This window comes from Trachypithecus francoisi, unplaced genomic scaffold (genome assembly GCF_009764315.1).
Source record: "Trachypithecus francoisi isolate TF-2019V2 unplaced genomic scaffold, Tfra_2.0 Lachesis_group0, whole genome shotgun sequence".
Lineage (NCBI taxonomy): Eukaryota > Metazoa > Chordata > Mammalia > Primates > Cercopithecidae > Trachypithecus > Trachypithecus francoisi.
Window position 1 is genome coordinate 93,749,699 of NW_022681453.1, and position 26,058 is coordinate 93,775,756.

Consider the following 26,058-nt stretch of genomic DNA (forward strand, 5'->3'; position numbering starts at 1 on the left):
TTTGAGAAAAACGTGTATGCTGTTGTTATTGGATAGACTGTTCTGTATATGTCTGTTATATCTAGGTGGTTCATTAAGTTGTTAAAGCTCTCTGTTTCCTCACTTATTTTCATCTATTTTATTCTGTTATTAAGAGTCAGGTATTGAAGTCTTCAACTCTTAATGTAGAACTGTCTATTTCTCTCTAATTTGGTTACCTTTTTCTTCATATACATTAATGGTCTATTCTTAGCTGCTTAAATATTTATAATTACTATATTTTCCAGTTATATTGAAATTTTTATTAGTAGTAATATCTAGTTGATGCAGAACTTCACTCCTTAGTTCAGTTAAAACTGGGTTCTTGTCACATGACCAGGAAATATTAGGCATGTGGTCATATTGAAGGGTAAGTAGAGGGTAATTTATTGGGCAAAAAGGCAAAGAAAAGAAAAAAAAAAAAAACCTTTCAGAATAGCAAGAGAAGATCTTGACAGCGGGCTTCCATCTCCCAGAATGAATTCCAGACCATCACACATGCTGAAGAGCCGGGCTTCTCCCTATTGCAAAAGGTGCAAACTTCCCATGGCTCCACCCCCTTCTCCCAGTGCGCAGGTGGGCTGGAAATTATCTGGGGACCCTCCTCCTTATCTACCTCCTGCATCTATCATCGCCCTACTCTAAAGAAGTACATCTAAGTTAGATGTTAGAATACATCTACATTAGAATAAGAATAAGGATAGGTATGAGGACTGATCTTAACGCTTCCTGATGACAAGGGGTGCTGTTTAAGGAAAACAGCAGTCCAATGTCCCTCGGAGGCCTATTTAAGTGTCCCTGGCAAAAGGGTCCATCATCTGAAGCTCCAGTTGAATGACCATTTAGAGTTTGATGGCCTAAAGGTGAGATGAGGCAAACCAGGTTATTAGAAAACATGTATCAAAACAAAACAAGTAGGGGAAAGAAGAACTAAAAAATCTGAGGTCTTTTACCAGTTTGCACAGTGAGAGGGAGGTTAAAAGCCCAACTAGTGGAAGAAGAAAGAAAACACACACACACACACACACACACACACACACACAAATGTCGACCCTTTTGCCAGGATTTCAGGCTTCTGGGTCTTTCCCTTGAGTCCAATCCTAAGCCAACCAGTTTAAGGTTTGGGGAATTAACTTTTCCCAGTTTGGAGGATGCATCTTAATGGAGTGTCCCATAGTACGAGACACAATTACCTATCAGTGAAGAGAGGACAGAGGAGGAAGAAGGAAAAAAGAAGGCATTTTTTCAAAGGAGTCCCAGGGGTTCAGGATGCATTTGAAAGGGGCACAGACTGAAAATGCAAGGCTACTCATCTAGAAAGAGGGGAGTAAAGTGTCCTGATTCCCTTCTCTTCTTAGCAAATATTCCAACATACGTGAGGGAGAAGTGAGGTGTTACTCTTTCTTTCTTCCATCCTTTCGTTTCTATAGGTCCCAGAGACTACAACAGGGTGCTACCCATGGGTGTCAAAACAGCTTTCACCCATGTTAACAGGGGGGCCTAGAAGGTGGGATATCTGCTCTTACCCATGTATGGCTATTTCCCCTGCTGTCAGTAGCCTTTGAATTCTCTAGACCTAATTTATGCCATAGATACTAGCATGACCTTTATTCATGAAATGGGAAACTTGGCTTAATTGGCAGGAGCTTGATCATGCTCTCCTGCACTGTGCCTTTTAACTTCCTTTATCATCAGCCCCTGTATCCCTCAGATCCAGTTTTCTGTCCTAGTGCTTCAACCTGAAGCTTGGAATTGAGATTGGGACAAAAATGTGTTTTGGGAAGGTTGCATGGACTCAATATTATAAGCCAAATGCTAAGTTGAATCTGTCAAATTGAGTTCTCCTCCAACAAGTGAGAGAAAAGGATGTCTTGGACATGCCCAGATAACTGGTGACTATAGTTATGCCTGCTAATATTTGGATGCACAGAGCTTGGCTTTGGTCAGCTCCCTTGGTCTTACTTTCCCAAAAAGGAAACCTTCAGGTGATGAGCACCCTATTTATTCTCATTGCCTGACAGTGTTTGCAGGATAATGGTTCAAAACTAGAATATGGATCTAGATTTTTACATTAGCCATCCCCTTCCGTTCCTTCTGAACTGCCGTTGGAGATCACTGGATGGTTCACAGGCACAAGCAGGGTTAGTCTAAAATGTAGGCAAGAACTTAAAACAACTGAGGCTAGAATTTAATGACGAATGTACAATAAGTTTTGAAACATAATTTTTCTCTCTCCCATCCTCGTTTTTGTTAAAAACAAATAATAATAGGACTGAGTTGTTCGCAAAATAGACTTTCGTCTTATACTTGGCCCAATTATTTGCGTAAAGTGCAGCAAGAATAATTCCCTTTACACAGGCCTTTTAGATTGGCTTTCATGGAACTCTGTTCTACAAGGAATCTCAGATAGGACTTTCTAAAGCTGAGCTTAGCCATGGGTTTGTGTCCTCCAATACCTGTGAGTTGGGTGATCCTTTCCTCTTAAGGTCACAAGATAAACTTGGAGCCCTTGGGCTCCAGTGTCAGACAGTGGCATTCTTTACTTACCACAGGTCAGGATCCCTGCACAGGGATTGTGGACAAGGTGTGAGGACAGTTTTCCCAAAGGACTTTTATCAGCTCTGCAAGTCAAGCTTGACTCTTTAAAGGGTAGTATAGCCTTTTAGTCAAAGCCTTCGTAAAACAACCAGTTTCTCCATTGCATCCTGTCGCAAAAGAAAATGGATTCTTATTGCATTGATGCAAACAACTATATTGCCGTAAGTTAAAAATCCTCATAACTAGTTTCCAAATTATGGAGAAGCTAGGTGGAAAGAGAGAGATAAATATGCTCCAAATGTTGTTCACAGGAGTATACCTTACTCAATTACTAAAGGCTGTAAATAGCTCAAAATAAATTTACTTGACTCTAAAAAACGAATCAACAATGCTTCATACATTTACTTCAGTTGTCTATTAGTTCAGTCCATTTAGCTTATTCTTGTTTTGCTTGATATTCATGAACATTTCAGCTCTTTATGAGTCCTGTATGTTTTTCCTTTAATCCAATGTCACAATCTCCAAAGTTATCAGAAACCTGTGTTTAAAGCACCTGTTAATGTTCTATAGGTGATTATAAACCATCATTTGAAGAGGATAAAAACAAGACAGCAGTTGTGAGTGAGTAACAAAATGTTCAGGATAGTACAGCCAGAAACATGATTGTCAAAGAAATTTGGTTATACCCGTGATTTACAACAATTTAACATAACAACCTTGACTGTGATTAATAGCATATACTTAGACATTAGAATTTTAGAAATCCCATATAATTTTGAAATCTATATTAATATTATTCACTAAAACATAGCCTAAACAAGATAGAATAGAATTTTGGCAATCTCATGTACCTAAATGTCAGGTAATATTGTTTACCTCTCTTCTGGATACCCCAGGGGTCCTCCATAACATTCAAAAGCCAGGTGTCAGGAAAGATAATTTTGAAACCAAAGTTTGATTTTGGGAAGCCTATCAAAAGTTAGAGATTTAAAACATGTAATATTATGAAATAGAATTTCAGACTACCATAAGTCATGTATTTTGCCGAAATGTGGACTCAGAAATTTAAAAAAAGCAAAAAGTTGTTAGAACCCTTTACAAATTTTGCTAAAGAACAGATTAGTGCCTTAAGAGTACCTTAAAAAAAATAAAAAATAAATAATAATAATAAAACAAACAAAAAAGAGTACCTTGTTGTGCTTGTATTTCAATGCTCAATTTACAGAAAAACATATAATAGCTTTTTGAAGTTAGTCAATATGTTCACACAGAATTTCCTTTGAAAGATTAAATTTTACAACCCTTTCACAACTTGTTTGAACTTTTAGCTTTATTGTATGTAAATCAAAACAATTCTTTAAACTTAGTCAAAAATTTGCAGTTTGATAACATCTGCATTTTACCTATAATCTTTAAGGCCTCCTGGGGAGCCCTTTAAGAGACAGGGCTAGGAAAACGTGCACTTCCTAAGGCCTAAAAACAGGCAAAGCTAGGAGGCATGAACAGATTTTGAGATGGATCTATCTGCTTTTCATTCCTGGGGTTCCATGAGTAAAACAGGTTTCTCCACAAAACAGGGTCAGTGGTGCCTTCTCTGTTTTTCCCAAGGAATCCCATGCCCCTAGGAGTTGTCTTAGGGCCTCTCATGTATGCATTCAGAGTGACAATACAAAATGCAGAAAAAGAATGTAGTTGACTGAGAAAAAAACGTTTCTTAACAAAATACATCTAGGAAGAGGAAAACATAAAGGCCTTTTAAATATACCTATAACGTGGATATCCACTTTTAATTAAGCGGAGCTCTCTTTAAGAAAATCCTTTTAAATTCCTTGTTATCTGGCTTTAGTCATGTAAAGCGGCCAACATTTCTGGCTTCCAAACTTCACTAAAGGCTCAGAGAAAGGAAAATCCAAGGTGTTTTGTGTAGGGGAAAAAAAATCAACAAATGTCAAAAAGATCATGCAGATATCAAACCAGAAAGGACTCATTCCCTAAGTCAGGATTTAATCCAAGCTGCCATTGTGAAATGGCAGAGGCTAGAACAAAGCGTTTCCGCGTAGTTATAGGTCATACTTCCAAGGACACAACACAAGATGGAGGCCTGCAGCAAAGTTTGCTACTGACCAAACGGAAACACATGCAAAGCACAGGAGATTGGCTACAACTTAAGGCCAACCTCACAAATCCTTTTTCATAATTCAGACTTTACAGAGAACATAAACAGTGATCCTTATCATTCCTGGCATAGTATAACATCTTTTAAAAAGAAAAAAAAAAAAAAGAAAAAGCTTCTTTTAAAAAAATTAACTTCTGACTGGTGGAGAAAAGAAAACAAAAAACAAAAAACACAGCTTAACTGCCGACTGGTTGGAGCAAAGAAAAAAAAAAAGGTACCTGGGGAAGAACCTCTCATTCTTATGCAAATGAATTCCTCCAACAGGGAGAGACTTATGGTGGGGAATGCTGGCCAGACTGTCACCTGGGGCCTTTGGGCCATAGCCCCCATTCACCCATTCATCCTGTGATCACCTGCAGCTGTTGGGGTGTGGTGGTGCGTGGAGGGTATTTTTACACCCAGGATCCAACCAAGAATTGTGCATTGCATTTAGTAGGCATTTTTAAAATTTTCCTCTGAAATAGAAGAGTGCCTTTGCCTTTGTATGTCTTTTCTGTCATGGATATTTTAAAAAGTTCAGGTTTTTGTGAGTACAGGTGGTATATCTCCCAGTTGAATTTGTCTGATTTTTTTCTGCTTATTCAGAGTAAACATCTTCGTCAAGAATACTATACAATGACTATTGTGTCATTTATTGTTTGAGTGAGGCTGTAAAGTCAGTTTGTAATAGTATTGTTGATGTTGTTTGATCATGAATTATGCAGTGTCTTCCAGATTTCTTCACGTAAAAATTGTAGATTTTTTTTGGAGTTTATTAGTAATCAATGAATATAATGTTTTCATACATCATGGAGTGTTTTTTGTTTATGGGGTGTTACTATTTGCGTAGAATATATTTTTTGCTCTTTCACTTTAAATCTCCATTAGTCCTGTCCACTGAAAAAGCCTAAAAACAATGATACCACAATAGATCTAGATCTAGTTGCGCAGAATTTTATTCCTAAACACCGTAACATTCTAAGCGATGAAGTTTTTGTTATTAGTATTGTTGAAAATGTACCCTCATAGAAAGGCCAAGGAAAAAAAGGCTTAGAAGCAAAAGGGAAAAACATCTTTTGGCCCGCATATCACTCACCTTTTCTCATGCCCCAGGTTTGGTCACCAAAATGGTGCAGAATTTTGCTCCCTCATTCAGTTAAAACCAGTTTCTTATCACATGACCAGGTAAGATAAGGCACATGACACACTGAAGGGTGACTAGAGTAGAATATATTGGGTGAAAAGGAAAAAAGTAAAAAAAAAAAAAAAAATCCTCAGCGAAGTGAGAAGGGATCCTGATGGCAGGCTTCCATCTCATAAAATGAATTACACGCTTCCATCTCATAGAATAAATTACAGTCCACCACGCAGAAGCTGAGACCAGGCTCCTCACTCCCTGCACAAGGCACAAACTTCCCGTGGCTCCACGCTATTCTTCCATTCCACAGGTGTGTTGGAGATTTTCTGGGACCCTCCCCCTTATCTGCCTCCTGCATCTATCACAGTTTTATATCTTTTAACCTGTTTTAATTTTAAGTTTAATTTGAATATTTTGTCTAATATTAGTGTGCTAGTTTGATGTAAGTATAGCCACCTTTTCTCTCTTTTGGTTGCTATTTGCATAGAATATATTTTTTGTTCTTTCATTTTAAATCTCCATTAGTCCTATCCACTGGGAAAGCCTAAAAACAATGATACCACAATAGATCTAGATCTAGTTGCCCAGAATTTTACTCCTAAACACTATAACATTCTAAATGATGAGGTTTTTGTTATTAGTATTGTTGAAAACGTAGAAGATCACCCTAAATGAAACAGAAACAATCTTGAAGGAATTCCACTATCCAAATTTGGGACAATTAGGGAACAAAATATTAATTATGGTAATAAATATAATGGATAAAAAGTAATAAGTCCATTTGATACACACATATGCACACACACACAATACACAAGCTCTGGGGAGAAAAATTTCTTCTATAGAACAAAAAACACTCCATGATGTATGAAAACATTATATTCATTGATTACTAATAAACTCCAAAAAAATCTACAATTTTTATGTGAAGAAATCTGGAGAACACTGCATAATTCATATGATCAAACAACATCAACAATAATATTACAAACTGACTTTACAGCCTCACTCAAACAATAAATTACATAATAATAGTTGTATAGTATTCTTAACAAAGATGTTTACTCTGAATAAGCAGAAAAAAATCAGACAAATTCAACTGGGAGATGTACCACCTGTACTCACAGAAACTTGAACTTTTTAAAATATCCATGACAGAAAAGACATACAAAGGCAAAGGCACTCTTCTATTTCAGAGGAAAATTTTAAAAATGCTTACTAAATGCAATGCACAATTCTTGGTTGGATCCTGGGTGTAAAAATAAACAAATATTAACCAAGTATAAAGGACATTATTAGGCCAATTGGAAAAAAATATATAGTTGTTTATTAGCAAGTTTTATTATTTGAATTAAAATTGTTGAGTGTGATAATGATATTTTACTTAAGTAGAAGAACTCCCATTTTCTTTAGAGATACATGCTATAGCAAGTATGAGTCACATGTCAGTATGTTTGCCATTTAATTTCAAATGGTTTTTGAAATTTTCAAATGATTCATCCCAAACAAATCAGCATTTATACTATATCCAGAGCTATATCAGAAAGACAGAGAGCTATATTATTGTGGTCAATGATGAAAACTGACATATCAAGAATGAGGCTATACTTGTGGCAGCTTATTTTAGTGTTTTCACCGTCTCTGTATTTCTTAAGAAATTATAAATAAAAGTTGGGAATAAAACCAAAGCAACCAAAGAACAGAATACAAGAGACAAAGAATTATAATTATTTTTGCATATTTCTTTAACTGGAAAATTATATTGAGTCCCTTGGCTTATTTTTATAATCTAGGGAAATTATAAAGTGCAGGCTATTGTTTATTTTTCATGTACATGTGCTACAAAGTTCATTTTAATCAGTTTAAAATATGTATAATCTTCCAAAGAAATAAAAGCACAAGAATATCTATACCCAAGTGATTGGAATATTTTATTTAGAGTTCTTTTTTTTAGCAAATTAAGTAGTTACATAATGAAGAAGAAAAAACATTTATTTTTGCCTTGGACAGATGTCATCTTTCATCTCTAAGAGCTTGTCTGAAAGAAGAAAGGATGTATTTCATAAATTATCACTTTCCTTTTTTGAAGTAAATGTTAATGTTTATTTGGGGGAAATTATTTGTGGAGAATTATTGGAAAGAATGCAATAAATTATGTAATTTAAATAATTTACCATATTTTAGAGAAAATTTAAATGAATATGGGAAAATTAAATTACTGCAGGAACTCATTCCTAGAGGAAAAGAAACAAGATTCAGCAGTAAAATTTAGTTTTCTCAGATGTATCTCATCTACACATATTATCTCATAAAGGTTGTATACATATCTTTTTTGAGTCTCATTTATTGAAAAATGAGAATAATAATGTTATCATAATATTGTTACAAGAATTTAAATACAAAATGGAATATACCTAAACCAAAACCAGATAAGTAGTTTAATGATCAATAAATAATAAATTGCCATTGATACTATGCTTCTTATGTTAGCAAGGCTTGTTTTGTCTATATGTGACCCACATGAGGTCTCGAAGCTTTTTTATAAATATTTATCAGGATTTCTAAAAAGCAAATTCTATTGTGCTATTACCTTCAATTTTATGTGTGTGTTGGTGTGAGTCTGTACACATGTGTGTAGCTTTCATTTCAAGAACACATGGCAAATGTATTTTGAAAATTATTATTATTTAAGATTTTCAAGGTCTTCATGAAGAATGATCTTAGAAGAAATACTCTGTTAGGATATATTTTATAAAGCAAAAAAGAGAATATACTCAAATTCATGTGTGGGCATAATTAGAGATGAAGATCAAAATATCTCTTTAACAAAGATAGTTTACCTAAATTCCTACTGCATATTAAAAGAATTTCACTTATATCATAGTTTGAGTTACATTTTACAGTGCACATAAATTTTCATGAAAATCACATTATTATATAGATAAACTGTATTAATATAAATATAAATTGCAATATGTAAATACATGAGTTTGATAACCTAAGAATTTAGAAAATTTTCTTTAAGTGCTTAATATTTGGTATCATTTAAACATATTACCTTTTGAAGTTTTGATATATTTATATGAACAACAGAACTCTCTAAAATATTAATACAATGAATAATTTTGTCATATTACATGGGAAAGCAATCATATAAAATTATCAAATATTATTGCAGAATAAAAAAATTGGGATGAGTAATACTCCAACATTTCCTTATAAACATATTTCTATGTAAATCTCTGCAATGTGAAATTATTTGGATTTCATTTTTACAAAACTAGCTAATATCGACATAAATTATCTTTAAATAAAGCTCAGATCTATCCTGTCTTCCTCCAGTCCTCCCCTTCCACCCTCAAAACTTGCTCCACGTTCATTAAGGAAGTAAAATAAAATAAATTCTAAAAACTGTGATACGTCATATTATCAGTGATGGAATTTTGAGTCTGCAGGAGGTGTTAGAAACTACCTTATAAACCGGTTTCAGGAAAATTCTTCATTTCTCATCTTTAAAAATTACTTTTTAAAAATTGTGCTCTCTTCATTTTGTTCCATCTTCTACGGATATGGTTCATAAAACAGGCACAGTGCCATCTACAACTCTTCTTGTAGACGGCACTGAACCATCTACACCTCCCCAACTTAGGGTCAATACTTTTCTCTTTCACATTTACGTGGATAAAGTGCTTTAAAGCAGTATATTTCTTTTGGCTGTATTTCAAAAGACTAAATCAATCTCTGTGATAGGAAAGCTGATGATGAGACTCCAAATTTTGCATTTTTATGTATTTCTTCAAGATATTTGAGGAATATCTCTTTTTTTTTTTTTTTTTTTTTTTTTTGCTCTTCAAGGAATTTGAGAGCAAACTTCCAGGAATGTGGGCAAGAAAGAAACTTATTATGACTTACTGTATCTCTTCTATGAAGCCCTAAGAGATTGTACAACTTAGCAAGGACCAGGACTCAACACAATTCATGGCTGTGTGAAGTTCTAAATATCATGAAGAGGATTGTTGCTGTAAATATATTCCTTCAGTGTTGTGTGTGTGTGTGTGTGTGTGTGCGTTGAGAAGGTGAGTACAATGATGGGGAAAGTATTAACAGGAGGGAAGAGCAAAGCTGGAGTTAGAGATATTTTCATTTAGAAATCATGCCTGTATTAGTGAAGCAAGGGTTTTGAGATTTTGATTTCTGGGCACAGGTGAAAAAAAACCTAAAGGGAAGACTATTATACTAATGTATAATACTCTTTCTTTTAATCTTATCTAATATGGTTTGCAACCAATCTGTTATAATACAATGCAGTTGAGGATCAAAGTTCAAACAGACACACACATATTCAATTGCAGAAAGCTAGTAAATTAAAACAGTAATCAAAACGAGGTTTTAGACATTATTAGTATTTTATTCTCTAACCAAAACATGCATAGACAAAAGATTTTCAAAATCTGGGATAGTGTTTACATTTCAGAAGGTAAGGGTATTGGGTTTTTGGACAAGATATTAGTTGTTTAAAATATGTATATACTTTAAATAGAACTATATAAAATGTGGCAAAGTGCTATTCTCAGTTTAATCATAGTTGCAGGTATATAAATTTCTCTTATGTTTGCCTCTATTGCTGCACACATTAAATATTTACAATTTAATAAAATCAAATAATAAACCAATAAATAATAAAATAAATTCTCAAGTTTAGATATTAACAAAGTCATGGCAATTCACCAAAATCCACTCAACTTGATACAGAAGTCCCTTTAATTTTCTCTTGTATTCAGACAAGCTGACATGCGCAGTATTCTATTGTGATTTCAAAACGATCTTGAGTGACTAATTTTGTATATTCATATAGCCAACTATACATTGAGGTATTGTCCCTAAGGAAGTAATCTTGCAAATTCAGACTACCAATGAATGATGCCTTGGCAGAAATATTGCCAATAATAACATTTAAGTATTGGAAAATTATGGTATCGGATAATGAAGTCTTAGAATATATAACACTCAGACAGCTGTCAGGTTGGTTGAAGGCCTTGGAAGATTTAAATATTTATTAGCAGGAAGGTCATATATTAACACAAATTCAGTAATTCATTTTCAGGACATTGAATTAAGTTGAGAAAGAAGGGGGAAAAGAAGCTCTTATTAAAGATACCATGATGTTCAAAGTCATGTGAATGTGCTTAGCATATAGCTGCCTGTATCATTTTGCCAAATGACTGGATTAGAAAATAGTTTAAAGCTTTGCAAAATGTAAATTCCTCTTCTAAAATTCAGGTGCCCTTTATAATACTTATTTTAAACTTTTAGTAAAATTTTGGAAAATAAAGGTATTTGCATTTGCTTCATTATCTTTCTATGTTCCAAGAAATGACTGGAAAGTAATGGAAGCTGTGCTGTAACAAACCTTCAATGTAAGAATCAGGGCAGTTGGCTGGGCATGGTGGCTCATGCCTGTAATCCCAGCATTTTGGGAGGCCGAGGCTGGTGGATCACTTGAGGTCAGGAGTTCAAGAACAGCCTGGCCAACACGGTGAAATCCCGTCTCTACTAAAAATAAAAAATTAGCCGGGTGTGGTGGCACACACCTATAGTCCCAGCTACCTGGGAGGTTGAGGCAGGAGAATCACTTGAACCCAGGAGGCGGAGGTTGCAGTGAGCAGAGATCGCGCCACTGCACTCTAGCCTGGGTGACAGAGCTCACTCTGTCTGTCACAAAAAAAAAAAAAAAGAAAAAAAAGAATCAGGACACTCATGTGCCTATTGGAATTTAGAATGAATGCATTCCTTTTCATTGTATTGTTATCACTGGCAGGTTTTGGAAGGCTGAATTTCTCTGAGTTGGCATGCATAATATACCGAATTTTCTAAACAATCTATTTAGATGAAGAAAATTTCACAACCTTGGGATTTCCAAATTCTACTCTTTTCCGACTTAACCCCTTGCTTATTTTTGCCATAATAAGTATCACAATCAGGCAATTTTTTGGGTCTATTATCATATTATCACGAAATGTTTTGTTTTCACTTACCTCTAAAAAGAAGTGTTTTATGTCAGTGGCCACCACAGCTCATTTTCACATTTGTGTCCCCAATTTTTAGCATAGTACCAAATAATAGTAGAGTTCATTGATTACCTAGGGACTAAATTAATGACTTAATGAGTGAATGAAACAGTCCAGAGCTTGTTGCTATAATTAATGTTAATGTGTTTATGTAAAGAGAATACATTATGTAAGAGACAACCTGGCAAATAGTCCAAGGACACAAAACCCTTGAAAAATAGAACTTGAAAGGAACATTAATGGGAGGCAAAGTAAGGATATGAGTATGTATCAATTATTGGCAGTTGCACAGGGTCAGACTCCATTTATAGGAGCAGATTACTAAGCACTGATTTTTGAAGCAATGTTAAAGCAGAAGATTCAATTGATTATGGAGGTTTATTGTTGAAAATATTACCAAAATATGGTTCCAAGGAAGAGAATCAGAGATAAGTTCTTGGTCCTCTATAGTAATACTACTACTATACTAAAAAGAAGAAAATTAGAAGAATTTGTCCTGCAGTGTTTCACTCCGTCTCTAACAATAACACCCAATTTCTCTGTACAAAATAAACTGGTTTAAGTGATTTTCTGTGTCAAAAATGAAAGTAGCATCAACATCCACCCAGTTACTTAAGTCAAATCCCTGGGAATCCCTGAAACTCTTCACTCCCATAAGATATTTATGTCCAATTCGAAATCAAGTTCCATAAATTCTAGTTAATTAGTGTTTCCTGAATCTGCTCTCACTTTTTCTTTTATAGTCATAATGGCTTGGTCAAGATTTCATCATTTCTTATCTAGATTATTACAAAAATTTACTAACTGCTCTTTCTTCATTTGATCTTGCAACTTAGAATCCAATCTCCAAAGTGCTTATCAGGAGACTTTCTGAATTATTAAACTAGTTAAATTTTGATTGCTAAGTACAGGTTCTTAATAAAGTTCAAAGTTGTTAATTGCCTTTATAACTTGCCTATCCCTATAATCTCATCAGTAATAATGCTGTTACATTATTTCCTTCATTATTCTCTTCAGCAATGTTGCTAACTTCTGGTACTGAAATATCTCAATATTGCATACCTATGAGAATTTGCATACATAATTTCCTCTAACTAGCATGCTCTTCTCTTTCTTTTGGTCTATATCACTCTGATTAAAATTTGGTGACTAGGAACCTAATCTTTGAAGTGAGACCACCTATTTACTAGCTGTGACTCCCTACGCTCAACTTTTCCCCTCAGTGAAATAGTTCAACAAGAGTTAATGATGTTGAAGTCTATAATAAAGTGAATGCTTGCATCCTCCCAAAATTCACATTAAAATCCTAAACCCAACAAAATAGCGTTTTGAGGTGGGCTTTTGGGAGGTAATCAGATCTTGAGTGTGAAGCCCTCAGAATGGGATTAGAGCCCTTCTAAGAAAAGGCCACCGAGCCAGCCTGCTTTCCTTCTGCCATGTGAGCATACTATGAGAAGTAGACAGCCTGCATCTCAGAAGAGGGCCCTCAACAGAAGCAACCATGCTGGGACCCTGATCTTGGACTGTCACCCTTTGGAACTATGAGAAATACATTTTTGTTGTTTATAAGCCACCCTTCTATTATACCTTGTTTTAGCAGCCCAATCTAAGCTAAAGTTCTTAGAGTGTCTGGCACCTGGGAAGTGTCTGATGAACATTAATTATTGTTTCAGATTTTCCATACCTATGTCAATTGTGACCCAACTAGAAATTTGTGATTTCTCAATATTTTAGCAAAATTTTCATTGTGGTACTATCAGGCACTGCAGACTTTTTCCATAAACATTTTCACGCTATAAAAGTTGTTATTAAATGTGTCTATATTCCTACCTAATTTATAAATTACTGGGGCTGAAGGATATATTATTCAAGGTAGGCAAATAGTTGTATCAGTCACCCCTAAATTTTAGTAATTATTAAAAGTCCAACATGGGTGCTCTTTGGTAGGCACTCTTCTGGAATGTTCTGCTAGTAGCAATGACTCAAGGACCTTAGTGCTTTTCTGCTTGTCTCTTCTAGGATTTGACTTTGTCAGAGTCCTTAACATTAAACTAGCAGTTGGGGAAAGTACATTGCATATGCTCTCCTGTCCTTTTTCTTTCGTCCCTTCCCCTGCCCTCCCCTCCCCTCCTCACCTTTCTTTCTTTTAATGAACACAGCCTGACAGTGACGTGCAATATTTCAGTCTACATTTTGCTGGCTAGGACTTAGTCATACGCTACACACATCACTCTTGCATACAACCCTTTCAGACAAAAGGTCTGGATAAAAGTAGGCAGCAGTTTTTTAAAATGTTAAGTTGTGATGACTAAATGAGACAGCAATAACAACCAAATAAACTAAAATCCCAGCATCTGAGCAGGGGTAGAGCGCTGGATATTCATGACCTTTTGATTTCTGACCTGCTCCTGAAAACTTGCTACTCCTTCTGAAAAAGAACTCCCCGTGCTGCCTTTCCAAGCTGCTGCGAGGACATTTAATTCAGGCTAAATGCTGAATTTACCGCCACACCTGACTGCTAACTAAGACAGCAGACAGTGGTTTCAGCTCCTGTACTTTCCTGGCAAAATACCTCCAGATATTGTCCACAGTAGTGAGACATAGTAACTGATGTCATGGACACAAAACTATTTCAATCGAACTGCCTCAGAAAACAAGGACTGGACTGAATTGTTCAATCTGGATAGGGGACGCCAGGGCAGTAGCCCCCATGCTGGAAGGCCACAATGGGGGCTTCTGTTAACCTAATTGCCTGATTACTGAATATCATGTTTGGAGTGCCCTTACATTGAAAAACTCTGTTTCCAGGGCACCAAACATCTCGGATGGGATTGTACTTCTTGTGTATTATACTCTATCAGGACATTGCCTTAGCTGTGAAAGATACTTAGGTTAGCGTCACCTTACTGGCCAGAATTGTGCTATATGTCATAAATTTATGACTTAGGCCAGATTAAAAAAAAAAAAAGATAAAAAAGATTTATGATTCTTTTATTTACTTTTTTTTTAAAGCTTCCTGATTCTCTAAAGTAGATCCAGAGGGGCTATGGGATATATTTTTTTAATTTATATATTTTTTTCTGTTTTGGCAATGGTTGGGCCTCATGTTTATATTCAAGAAGGGCCTGATCATTCCGCTAGAAATAATTTTAATCATAATCATGATCTTCTGTTGCATCGAACAAATTACTGACAGGCCCCTGAAGTATGACCCATTTGGTTCCATGATAAACTGGCCTATTTGCTTGCTCAAGTCCTGAAAAATCAAGGAGTGGAGGTGAAAAGTATGGCTCCTGGTCACAAAAGTGTGGCTCCTGGTTGTATCGATGTTTGAATTTTCAGACTTAACGTTAGGGGATTCTAAAGCCTTTACCTGGAAGTTCTTCACAAGCAAAAGCTGCCCTCCCCACACCAGAAGTGGTGCACAGCCAGTGCCGTGCATCCTCTGAAGGAAGCTGCAGTCAAGGATTCTGTTCCCTCGGGCCAACAAGCTCGTACATATATTTCCATTCTTAGCTCTGGGACCTTCATTCTAGTTCTCCTTTTCTGAGGTTCCTTATGGGAAGGAGGAAGAGGAAACCTTGAAGACTGTTCCCTACTATCTCAGTACTCATTATTTTTCGCCCCCTCCCCCCCCCTTTTTTTTTTTTTTGCCTTTCCCTGGGCCCCAGGGTCCATAAAACTATAGCCTCTCCTTGTCTGGGGCTACCTCAACAATTAGAGGACCACCACATCTGCGCCAACCTTCCTGATCCTTGAACCAGTGCACCCGTTCCATGGGGCAAAATGGAAAAGGCCCTTTCTCTTGTTTTAGCGTCTTGCTTTTATTATCAAGGTAAGTGATCAAAAGCTTAATAGTTAACCATCATTTTGGCTTGTTGTTGCTATAAGTGACTACTCTGACACCTGGCAGTTCAGCTCTCTCTCCAACTGAGCTGAGCTCCCAACAGGTAGGTACATACATAAGGAACTAAACAATGATTTAGGGATTAAACTACAGTATCTTGAACAATAGCCTACAGAAATGAATTTATAAAGAAAATAAAGTTACATAATATATTAAAGAAAAAATATATAAATTATCAAACTAAATCATTTATGATGAAAAGTTAATATTTATACAAATAATACAGACAAAAACTACTGGCAAATACTCTGAACAAGTCAGTCAGGTTGGTGGGGTTCTTGAGGTTCTAATTTGAACAAGAATAGGAAAAGGCTGTGAACTGTTGGTTTTCATCTTGCACCACGGTTTCAGCCAAACAGGTATTATTTTATGTAGAAAGGCTGAAGAAGTTCAGGTTCAGCTTCGAGATGTCTCTAGCTTTGATCAGATTCAAAAAGAGGATTCAAAATATATATATATATATATATATATAATATATATATATATATTTTTTTTTTTTTTTTGAGACGGAGTCTCGCTCTGTCGCCCAGGCTGGAGTGCAGTGGCCGGATCTCAGCTCACTGCAAGCTCCGCCTCCCGGGTTTACGCCATTCTCTCGCCTCAGCCTCCCGAGTAGCTGGGACTACAGGCGCCCGCCACCTCGCCTGGCTAGTTTTTTGTAGATATTAATAAAATGCTTTTCAAAAATTAAACCTTCAGTTATATGTAGATATTCATTTGCTGTGTAAACAAAACATTTTTTTTCCTTTTTATGCAGGTGTTTTTACATCTTGAAAACATATTTATGTTTAGTATGCCCATCTGCCTGTTCTACTGTGATATTGTTTTCTGGATACAAAGATCTAAATTAAACACTCCCATTTCTCACTTCACAGAACTTGGATCAGAATATTCACATGAGATACAGTACGTTATCTGTTTTGAAGTCAGTTTCTCCCTGTAGCCTATGCCATATCTGCATATTCTGACAGAGTAAATACTCCATAAGTGCATGCTATTGAATAACATTGAACTGTTCTTGCTGATATGACGTTACCCGTCAAGAAAAATCACATTTAAGGAGATCAACACACATTTCAAATTCATTCATTCATTAATTTAAAAGAAAAGTTTTATAAACAACTTATTTTGGTCTCCATAATTATTCTGAAATACATATTTCATGTGAGTTTTCAGCTTTCTTAGCCAATGCTCCGGTAAAAAGGCTTGCATTACAGTGCCTGCAGTAGTGGGAAAACTGTTTTACAATAAATCATGCAAAGGCTGTTTACAACTTTAGCTCACATCCTATTTTACAGTAATAGAAATAGTCAATAAAATCACATTAAAAAGCACATATTATTTTCACCAACACTTAATAATGTTAAAAAACTACTATGAAAGGTAAATGGTGGAAACTAAACTATGTATGAATATTTTCTAAATAGTCTAATTTTCACTTTGTCCGTACTTTTCTTACAGAGGGAATTTCAGGTTCTCCTTTAGAATTTTCATTTTATGTTGCCTGTCTTTACTGTTGTGATTTTTTTGGCTTGCATACTGAAACTTTAAAAGTGCAAATTTATACCTCCTAAAATATTTGGAGTTTCTTTGTTAAATGTTTACAATTTAATACAAATCATATTAATTCAATTATATCAATGTATAAGGTAATATATTTCTCTTTACATATTGCTTAATAATAATCATTCTTATACTATCGAATGACAAGCTGAGCATGATGGTTGTAACTGGAAAACAATGAAAAGGACCAGGATAAACGAGAGGCTGGTTTTCTCTTGAGTCTGCATAATCCATGCTTGCAGCACCAGAATGTAGCCTATGAAGAAAATACCAAAGGGAAGTCGGTTCAAAAATCAGCAGTTAATAACTATCAATGATCCAAAACTATATGGAATTAAGTCTAAATTCTGTGATATTTCAAGCTCTTTCTTTTCTCTTTCTCTGTGTTTTTTGTTCTACTTAGCTCCTTCAACTATTTTAAAAATATTTTAAGATCGTCATTATTCATCCCTCAATATTAAATTTTCTTTTATGTGGCCTTTCCTAATCCCTATAATGATATTCTATATATTTCTCTAACCTTCAATATGTTCACTTTTATAGTACACACTGTACTTTTTTAATATCTAAAGACAAAGACAAAAATCAATTGTTTATGACTATGCCTCTAGTGTGTAAAACATTTCTTGCTTAATGTAAGTGCTCAAGCTGGTGAGTGAGTGCTATACTGTAAGATCCAGAGGCGGCAGGGAACATGTCAAATACTGCACACCAAACGTCTTATTATGTGGCCAAAACATATCAATGGAGATCAATTGAATGCATTATTGGAAGAGCAAATCAATTTCCTTCATCATCAAAATCACACAAATCTGTCAATTGGAAACAAGATTTAAAAACTGAGCTTACTTCAGAAAGAAGGGAAAATCCCATTAAGAAGAAACAACTTATTTAGTATGAATCATAACAATTTGTAATTTTCTTTCCACATTTAGATTGTATATAACTGTAATGTTGATTGTTGTAGATATGCGTAGCTATTTGGTGGTGGTACATACATTTTTATGCATCTGATAAAAAGGATTTAAAAGATTGCTCAGAGCTGTCATATATTTTTTTATTTAGAAATTATTAACCCCTTGAAAAATAGCAAACAAAATGAATTTTACTTCTAATTTTTAATCTAGTTTTCTCATATTAGCTTATTTTTTATTTGAAGGATATACAATATGTCCTGAACACTTATTTAGCTACATATTTCTATGAATAATTCTAAAATGATTTAGTTTTATTAATCTCATATTGTGAGCTTTAATAAAATATAAGCCTTACTAGATGAGATGCAGTTTTGGCAATTAGGAAGACAAATTGTGTGCATGTATAGTCTTCTTGGAAATAAGAAACAAAATAGTGTTTTATTAAATTACTCAAAATTTAATTGTAAAGCAGTTTTACTGATAATCACGACATTTCTTAGAAAATCATTACACTTTTAAAAGATGAAGTCGGCCGGGCGCGGTGGCTCAAGCCTGTAATCCCAGCACTTTGGGAGGCCGAGACGGGTGGATCACGAGGTCAGGAGATCGAGACCATCCTGGCTAACACGGTGAAACCCCGTCTCTACTAAAAAATACAAAAAACTAGCCGGGCGCGGTGGCGGGCGCCTGTAGTCCCAGCTACTCCGGAGGCTGAGGCAGGAGAATGGCGCGAACCCGGGAGGCGGAGCTTGCAGTGAGCTGAGATCCGGCCACTGCACTCCAGCCCGGGCGACAGAGCGAGACTCCGCCTCAAAAAAATAATAATAATAAAAATAAAAGATGAAATCAGACTTTCTATAACCTGAACAAAACACGTTGGTAATAAAAGTATGATTGGGAAAACTATGCATATTTGAAAGTATAAGAGATAATTTAGTCTTGTGCAATTAATGATATGAGAATTAATTGTTGTCTTTTGTGTGGGGGTTTTCTCTATGCGGTCTTATAAAATTAGAATAACTAATAGATATTTAGTGGTATATCCAATATTTTATGTTCTATTGTTTACCTGTGAGAAGCAGATGGTTGTACAGTTTAATTTCGTGGTAGGATCAATCCTAGAGGGAAGACTCAGAGAGCTAACAGCTGGATAGAGAAAGAAATGCCCAGGTACAGAGAATGAAATAGAAAGATAGTGGAAAGATGTCCCAAGAACAAAAATGACGTAGACCACCGAGAAGGTACGCAGGCGATTATGTTTAATTATTTGATGGAAATTTAAAGTGGAGATGAGACAATATAATCAGGTTTTAAAATGAGAAGAGAATATATTTGAATCTAATGAAAGAATAAAAATATACTTAGTAAATGAGCCAGAAAATATCATCTTAGCTAAAAGAATAGAAAGTTGGGGCAAAATGTTATACGGCTAGTAAGTTTTTACCTATGTCACATAATAAAAGCTATCCTGATTATTTTTCTATTTTAGAACCTAATGTAATGTCCAGAATAAAAATTCATTTAATGAATGATGAACATGATGTAAATGTCAGTCTATATATCTGTCATTCAAAGCTATCAGCTATTTTTTTTCCAGAAAAGGTCAGCAGTTGTGGGAAAAAAAAAGAAATTCAACAAGAATTATGGATACATGACTTTGCAAACTGAACAGAGAATACAAACAACACTTCTCCACTGAGTGTCAGGCACTGTTTTTTTTTGTTTGTTTGGTTTTTTTAGGAAAAAAATCTAAAACTGAATGATAACAAAAACACTGTACTGAGTTTCAGATATTCAGGCCGTTGAAGTACTAGCATATGCTTGTTATTTTTCTTCAGAAAAATAAATCTCTACCAAGTCTCATTTACTACCCCAAATATTCTACTGAATATAGACAACAGCAAACTTAAACCATCTACTTGTTTAAGAATAAGAACTTCACACAATGATGTAAGATTTTGTGCATGCTCCAATAAATGTGGTGTAAACTTAGGTTTCTAAAAAAGTCCTTTGATAGTTTTTAAATGAAACTATAATAATGTATGCAACAAACTATACAGAAATGGTTCATGTGATAAGTTAGACAATTGTATGCGCCCTTATGTATACGGACAAAAATTACACATAGAACATTTCCATCACTCCAGAAAATTCACACAAGTTCCTCATCACTCATTTTTGTCTCTCTCTGAGTCAGCTGCGTTCTGGTTGCTATCGTTATTGATTAGATTTGCCTGCTAATGTGAATAAATTATCCATGTTTGTGTTTCCTTTTGTTTAAAATAGTGTCTTTTAGATTCATCTATGATACTTTATCAATAATTTGTTTTTTCATAGCAAAATATCACTCAATGCCATGAATAAATTTTAACGTGATTATGCTTTTTGTTGTGAACATTTGTGTTTTGTCCAACTATAGATTCTCATGAATATATATGTACAAATATTTTTGTGACCTTTTGGTAATTTATATGGCTAAGTATCTAAATATTAATTTGCAACGTTATAAGCTAGAGGTATATTTAGCATTAATTAAAACAGTTTTCTAAAAAGTGGTTATATAACTATTCTCCCACCAGCAATGCGTAAGGGTTCTAATTATGTCAATATTTGCCAGCATGTGGTAACATAAGTACTTTTGGTTGTAGCTGTTTTAGAGTGTATAAAATAATCTCTTAATGTGTGTTTCATTTGCATTTTCAAAATGAATAATAATATTTAACATATTTTCCTGTGTTTATTGGACATTCTTACTTTTTTTTGCAAATTGAGTGTTCATATGTTTGCCAATTTTTATTAGTTTTTCTTTCTGTTGCAGATGTGTATGAATATTTTAAAATCCAAGTGCTAGTTCTCTAACAGATATATGCATGGCAAATATTTTCTTAAAGTCTGTGACTTGCATAATCAATTTCTTAATGATGTATTTTAGTAGTAAATATATTTTATATTATGATAAACTTGTCTCTTAAAAAAAGATTACTGCTTATTATATACCATCTAAAAAAACTTTAACCCAAAGTTATTAAGATATTGTTATATATTTTATGCTAAAATATTTGTGTTTCTGTATTCTATAATTGTCTCGAATTATTTTTTAAGGTACAGAAAGAGGTGAGTGGCATATCTCACTTTTCTATGAAAATATTTGACTGTCATCAGTGTCAATGGTTCAAAATATTTTCTTTTTACCATTTATTTGACATGAAAAGTGGGTAAAAGGTATCAATTGAAATAAAAACATACATGTAAAAACTCAACTGAATATATATGTATAGGTCTAATTCTGCATTATTTATTATGTTCTACTGATCTATTTGTTATTGTTCTGTGAATACAACACTATCTTGACTGTGTAACCCTTAAAGCAAAACTAGACAACAGTAATTTTAGGTCATTTCACTTTGTTAATCTTTTCTTAAAAATCTTGGTATTTCTAGATTTTTTTGTATTCCCATGAAATCTTACGGGCTGCTTTTCCAGTTTTTCAAAAATTTGCCTGTATTTTGAATGCAGTCATGTTGAAACTATGTATTAATTTATGCAGAATGAATATCATAAAATACAGTCTTATAATTTCTGAATGTATTACATATCTACTTTTATTTAAATATTTTTAATGTTTTCTTAGCTCTACATTCTAGTGTATTGTGTAAAAGATTTGCACAATTATTGTAGACCCATTTTAAGATATGTATATGCTATTATATTAGTTTACTAAAATCATTTTGCAATTGTTTTTTGTGAATATATGGATACAAAATTGATCTTGTGTATTGATCTTATATACTGCGCATTACTAAATTCATTTATTGGCTCTAGCAGCATTTTGGAGATCCTATACTAATTCTTACATAAAATATCATATCATCTATTAAAAAAATTGAAATGCTTTTCTTAAGGCCTTTTGCTTTCTTTTTCTTGCCTTATATTATTGCATTACCTAAATAGCATTGATAAACAGAATAAACACAAAAGGTAAGCTGAACAAATGACTATTTTGTTATTCATCATAAATTTTAAAATATTTATGGGAGAATAGAACCCCTTTTAGTTATTACTACTTGTGACATTATAACCCATTGAATAGAATTTGTGAATTTGTGTATGAACTATATCCACAAGCTCTAAAGAAAAATCATGCAAACATTGCCTTTGCTAACTTATGTTAGTGATGGACTGGCAATAAAATATTAACCTCTACTGAAGTTCAGTTTCATTTGTGTGATTGCTTTTTGAACTGATTCATGCTTTAAATAAACAAATGAGATTTATAGACATGTATCAGTGGTTCCTAATCACAGCTCATGATATTCCCCTTGCTAGTATTGAATTAGTATGTAACTCTTGAAACTGCTTTCCAAACCCATCTGGGAGTTGAGGTTATAGAGTTGAGGATACAGATAAATGCCATTTTTAAATAGAATATGGCTCAGGGCCAGTTTGTGACATATTTACATTCTGGAGGTTGATTTTGATAATTATAACTGTTTCACCTTAGGGGAACCACATAAGATACACTTGGAGTTAAAGATATCAGTTTGGATTTTTCGATCATATCAGTGATGCAAATGTTTCTGCATATTCTTAGGGGAAGCTTATAGCACAAAGCTTCAGAAAATAATTTCTTTCCCCACTTCTCCACAACAAGAGTTTTTCTGTAGTCAGGGTAGGAATTTGGTACTGGGCTCATTTCTAGTTCACAATTTCTGTTGACAACGTAGCCTTTATTGTACCTATTAATAACAGAGTTTCTCCTGTTTAGCTGTCCACCTTTAGCATTAGGACCATTCATTGTTAAGGTAAATCACTGCGAACTTGCACTCAGATGTGATATGGAACTAATTTACATAAATCAAATACAGAATTTTGGAGGACATATGTCTTTTTATTCAGGAGGTAATTAATTCTTGCTTTCAGGCAGTTTTCACATATCGTAATCCTTTATATTTTCCCTTAGAATTCATCTTCTCTAATCACAATGCTTTAAATGACTTTATTGCTTAAGAAATAGATAATTTTGAAAATGATTGAAGCTCATTAAAATTCTATATGCTCATCCAATTTTGCATAAAATATAGTCTATATAGCAGCTCTAAATTGTATAGACAATTCAGACACGGTTGAAACATCTTTAGGCTGCAAACAAATAACCTCATAAAAATTCCTTACAATATGTTATTTCAGCCCTAAAGAAATAATATCCCATGTAAAAGAATTAAATGTAAATAATTCTAAGAGTTCCAGATTAGGTGCTAGTGGAGTGAGTTATAATGGACTAACACTGCAACAGCAATGAGAAGCTCAAAACATTGTATATTTATACAAAAATTATTTAATATCATGGTAGAGGACCAAAACTTGTAGATGATTTAACCTTTGAAAAAAGAAAGCTCGACTCATTGAGTGAGATTTACATTTATATGGTTTTTTTTTCCTTAGGCCATTAAACTCAAGCAGAAAGCTACTATTTTATTGACTAGATATATCATAAAATGTCATTCAAGGCTGTCAGCGTAGCTGGAAATTGAAGAGAGAGATCCCAGAAAAGAGAAAGTCCTGTAGTGAGGGAAGCCCTAAAATATAACTATAAACTCCCTTTAAATATTTGGCTGACACCAAATCCTCACTGTAGCTCAGGAGAAAGTAACATCAGAAAAGAACAAAAGGATGTTTCAGTGTGATAAATATATTACGAAGTTTGTGGAATGAAAGAAAGGTGAAATCATCTGAATACTGAGATGCTGGCTGGCTTGCGTGTCATTACTACGCTCAATAGCTTGTTGAGAATGGAAAAGCGGAGAAACAGTGTACAGCTCTATAGTACTACTGCGAGCATTTTCCTCAAGTCATTAACCTTTTAGTGTCGACAAAAGGAACACTCACTGCTCAGTCAAATGTGATATGTGCGATCAAACTTTTGAATTTACTTTTCTTGAAAGTGATTTATACCGTCCATGGGACGATTTTGCTGCTAAGAACACACTAAAATACCCAGTGGCCTGGATATTATTTTAATGTCAAAATAAAAAATGTAGGACTTCCTCAGCGTTGATTTCTATCCCTAATTATTTAGGATTCATATGTATAATTTCAAAATTATTTCTAAAGAAGATATATTGAGATTATTTGTATGATTTCTGAAAGCAATCTAAATGATGAAATAATATTTTCTTAAAATTTTCAAGTTTAGAAAACACTACTCTAAATCCACATTACATATAAAGTACAAAGAACATCTAATTGCGTTGTATAGTTTTTGAGTATTCCTACTAGAAACTAGGGAAAAAATGGAAATCTACATTTATGAACTTAAGTAGGCTTAATTAAGTATTGAGATTCTTTTACTCCATTTTGACTGTAATTGGAAAATAGACACAACAGCTAATTAAAAATAATATTTTAATATTGCTAGACAAGTAATCATGACTTGGTATTTCTTTTGTGATTAGAAATTTTCTATGGCATTACAAATAGGTATATAAAATGGAACATTTTTAAACAATATTTTAACAAAAAATTAAATATTTAAGATTAATTTCTTAAATAAACAATGAGTTTATATTTATAGCTTATAATTGGAAAATTAGTTGATTTATTCTATTATGGTGCTGCACATGTTTATTTGTAGAGACAAGTAAACTATTAAAATAACTTGAAAAAACAAAAAGGACAAAGTGTATGAAACAACAATGTACAAATAACTTCATCAGACAGTGAAAGAAAGCAATAATTCCTGAGAGAAGGGAAACAATTGAACTCAGTTCAGCAATTACCTTGGCTTACTGCCTTTAAACGTTTTTTTTGTTTTGTTTTGTTTTGTTTTTGAAATAGCACAGGAAGGAAAATTCCAAGAGGAGACTGACAGTTTCCCTGATTTGAGGACATAAAATTGAAAGTCCAGAGTGATCAAGTCACTGAAGCACAATGAGAAACATTTGGAGATCTGCAGAAGTTGTCCTCGGAGCATTAAATAAGTGCAGATCTGCACATACCTGAGGGAAAACCACTCCTGATTTGGGATTAAACTACCCAAAAGGATTAGTGGTAGCTCTGTTCATTGCTGATGTAGAGTTGGAAATAGTGCCTGTTCCTATGAGTCAGATTGGAAAAGCTCAAGATTCATAAGGTGTTTTCTCAGCAGTGAGAAATAATAAGCCCTGGATTCAGGACTATTCCATTAGTATCCGTAAAACCTTAAAAGCAAGACTCAGCTTTCAATTTTGCTCCAGGTGATCTTACTACATCACGGTTGAAAGCTCAAGATCAGAGAGAAAAAAAAAAATGTCTACCAGGCAACAAAGCAAAATTCATCATATCTACCATCCCATCAAAAGTTCTAAGAGGCAAAAAACTGTGACTTATAATGCGTCAATAAACTAATCAATTGAAACTGACTTAGACTTGGCATAAATGTTAGATTTACCAGACGAGGATACAAAAAGAGTTATTAAAACTGATTTTCATATGTTCAATTAAAAAATGACATGGAAGAGAGAGAGAGGTGCATAGATGGCAATGACGCCAATGTTTCCCTCTGTGTTGAGCAAAAGTGCCAGAGCAAGAGTCTAGACCTGGGGCACAGGAGGGTGCCTTATCATGTGGCTTTCATCTGCCCCAGGCCTGCCCCTCACAGCCATTAACTTCCCAACACTGTGCTCATGGCAGCTTGGAGTTGCACTCCCCACTCTTTCATCCCAGTAAATAGAAAACAGGGGTATGATATAAGCAAGACAGCAGACTGCAAGGTTCTA